The following is a 3,798-nucleotide window of genomic DNA, read 5'->3' as shown; positions in this document are numbered from 1 at the left end:
CCTATCGAAATGTTTGCAGTTCTGGAGCAGTTCATCTCGCACACGAAACACATGCCGGACCAGTTTGGAGCTGCGTTGCTTACATTTGTCATATTTGGCCATTGTTACTGTTAAAACGACTTCATTTTGATTGTTGTCTCCACTTGTGAAAGTAGGCCGTATCTTTGATAATGCGTTGTTTCAACTCATCCACCCTTACCGCCACTCTGTCCATGGTACTGATGATATCACCCTTACCTCCACCCTGTCCATGGTACTGATGATACCACCCTTACCTCCACCCTATCAACGGTCAGGCTGATGATATCACCCTTACCTCCACCCTATCAACGGTCAGGCTGATGATATCACCCTTAACGCCACCCTGTCCATGGTACTGATGATATCACCCTTACTTCCACTCTGTCCATGGTACTGATGATATCATGGAACCATGGTGATTTGTGAAGCTGAAAGACTGATGGAACAGATGATAGAAATATTCAAATCGACTGTTGGAATGTGATGGCTTAGACAGTTCAGGCGATGAAGCCCTATTGTTTTTAGCTCCAAAGGCCTGCTGTGCCTTTTTTCACCTTACTGCTCTCTTTTATCGAGTTCTCCACAGTTTGATATGCTCCTGGTAGTAGCGTATTCCCAGTCTTGTGGCGTTGACAAATCGACCCAGTCGTGTGCGTAGTCATGTACAATCAAACTTATCAGTTCTTTTATTACAGAGCGCAATTACATCAGTGTTGAGGCTTACCGGGGCGTGAAGCTGAACCTTAAACCAACAATCACTTTGCTTCATCGGAATCAATAGGAGCAATAACACGGCAATTCCCTGGGTTCGTGTATTGTAATTAAACTCCCGCTGCTGCTTCCGAAATGCAATTACGGTGCCATTCATGCGGGGACAGTGTAGCAGCGAGCGGAGATATTACTTCCCCCGCCGCCACGGCTTCTCCATGACACCGCGGGGTCCCACCTGAAAACAGGTGCAGGCTGTTTATTGGCCGGTAGGTTGAGTGACAGGGGAAGGGGTTGCGGGGAGACATATAGAAATTCAACTTTTCTTGCAAGTGAATTCGAAACATTGAGACCCTTATAGGAAACTGGTCACACGCGCACACATCACACACACACACTCACGCACACACACACACACACGCACACCGTCACACACACACACAAACATACACACACAGAGTCACACACACAAACATAAACACACTTAGCTGTAACGTCAAACAATACCAGCATCGTGCATATGTTTTTGAAAGCTCTAGCTCTGTCCATCTCAAGATAAACTAGCTCGACAAAAACTAGCCCTGGCAGCAAGCAAGAATAACCAGGGATTAAGAACATCTAGAAACATCACAACAAAACTCTCTACAGTATCAGGCTTTCGATCAATATAACGTTTGCGTACATACCATTCAGCATTCCCTAACTCCAATCACACCTTGTTTCCTGCATGGTGCACACACTACAAGTTAATCCTAGCGATGCTACGTGATACTGCAAGCGTTTTTTTATGGCAATGCAATTCTATACAGAAAATACGTTGCCTTATGGTTGAATACCAAAATATGAACATAGATATTTAATCTTGTGTTTCTGATTGATGATATCAGTCTATAATTTTGTACCAAGCTGGATGTCCCTAACAGGAAGTCGATGGTACGGGCCCTCTCATATTCGTCATATGATAGGTCTGCAAAATAACTTCAGGGCATTCTTAAAACAGTCGAGGACTCGAGACTTCAACTGTCTTGGGATGAAAAAAGGCTGCCGTTGATCTTTGCCCTTAAGTGCTGTCATAGCCTTGCTAAAATGCTTCACCAAACGTGTGGTACAATGAATATGTCACTGTGATTTAGCCGTGACGCAGCCAAGGGGCGTAACCTGTAAAGTGTGTAACGGGTCAAATGCACTCAGGTCGGCAAGTATAGCTGTCTCAAAATGATTGACGTTAAGTACCAATGAAAAAGAGGTTTGACGTGGGAACTTTGTTGCCAACATTAAGCGACAAAAAACGGCAATCTATTCCACGCCCAACTGGTCAACAACCAATTAGTCTTGACCAAACCTGACGAGACTTAAATGGCAGTGTTTACGTATGTCGTCACTTGGTTAAACAGTGTCGCATGGATACCCTACATGTTCGTAGTACTACACATACAATATACAACGTGCCGTTGAACTGGTGAACAGCCCACCACCTGACTTTTAAGGACTCCGGCGTTTTCTAAAACCGTGACGGTCACTGGCAAAGTGACAGGATATCCTAAGCGGGTTGAGAGCTCCTATGGAGGCACCGCGCCTTGCCCTGCCCAACATCGCGAGACCCAAGCAGAGGCATCACATGTCCGTAACGCTCGACATCACAACGCACTTTCCCAGCAAGGATCCGAACAGCACACTTCAGCTGTCCGACATGGACCGGACTTACCGTAAAGCCATCGAGTCTGTCTGGCCTCGACTTGTGCGAGACCTGGTGTTGAAGCCAACGTTCTTACAGCGACTGAGAATACACGGAATATTCACCCAGGAAGTTTTGAATATCATTCAGGTATGGTGAAATATGCACTGTACACTGCTCTCAAAGTAGTGTAATACATTTAGTAAATTCATTTCCATGGGTATACATTGTTATTAAAATATACATTGTTTTTAGTGTAGGGTTGAGGGTGTGATAGAATTACATTTAAAGTAGAAAAAATCGATTAAAAAAATATATCATTTCCCCTATCATGCCTTGCCCACGGGGTTGAGAACACATTTAAGAACAGGGCAAGTGCATTCATTATTGGTTCTCTGGTGCCTCTGATTGAATTCGGCAATTTTTTTATAGTCGCTGTTGTAAGCAGGCTTAGTTTTTAAATGGTATCAATTGTTTGCTCCCAGGTACCATGTCACGGGTAATACTTGAGGTTTCCACTTCAGAAAAAAAGCTTACCAGCCTTTGAGTGCTGCTCCAAAATCACAAAACTATTCTTTCCAAAACAATGCCTCTTTGGAAAAAAACAAATACCGAACGGTTAACAGATAATACATGTCTTTGTATGATAGTCATAGTCTTGATTTTCTAAGACTTGCTTGTCTGTGGTATGCTGCAAATATTTCATTCATGTGCAATTAAAAACACTCAACCAATTGCAACACAAAAGATTAATTCAAGGATCAAATAGGTACAGTCTATCCCAGTACAGCAGTACTACCATGGACACTTGACTAATACAAACATACATGTAACGGTGCACTCTCACAACAGATAGCGACTTGTGGAACATTGTGCATGTTCAAACAAACAGACCCTTCCCTTAACAGCTCTTTTAGAAATGTTAGTAGCTAAGATTACACTAACTTTGACTTGATTTGACTTGACACTAGAAAATTTTGTACTACGTTTGAGGTTTGATACAAACATCATCATCATCATCCGGGCGTGCTGGTTGCACGGACGGCCATGACTCTCTTCCTCCACAAACATACATCACCTTTATCTTAACTGGATAGCCCTGTTGGCTTTAGACGCTCTTTCCAGGGGTCCAGTATGAGAGGGTAGGTGGTCATGGGAACATAAATAAATTGATATCAAAATTAATACTTTACAGTTAACTAATTCTCCGAAGTCACATTCCTAGTCCAAAAAAAATCAATCAATATGCAAAGGCCAAAGGGATGTTGTTGTTGCACTTACCCATAGAAAGCTGATGTCTTATTCCAGTGATATATAGCAACATTGGTGTGGCAGGATATCAACTTCAAAATTACGTCCTTAATTCAGTTAGGCTATGCCAGTCTGTTTCTTTG

Source organism: Branchiostoma floridae, chromosome 2 (assembly GCF_000003815.2).
Source record: "Branchiostoma floridae strain S238N-H82 chromosome 2, Bfl_VNyyK, whole genome shotgun sequence".
NCBI classification, from domain to species: Eukaryota; Metazoa; Chordata; class Leptocardii; order Amphioxiformes; family Branchiostomatidae; genus Branchiostoma; species Branchiostoma floridae.
This window is presented reverse-complemented; position numbering follows the sequence as displayed.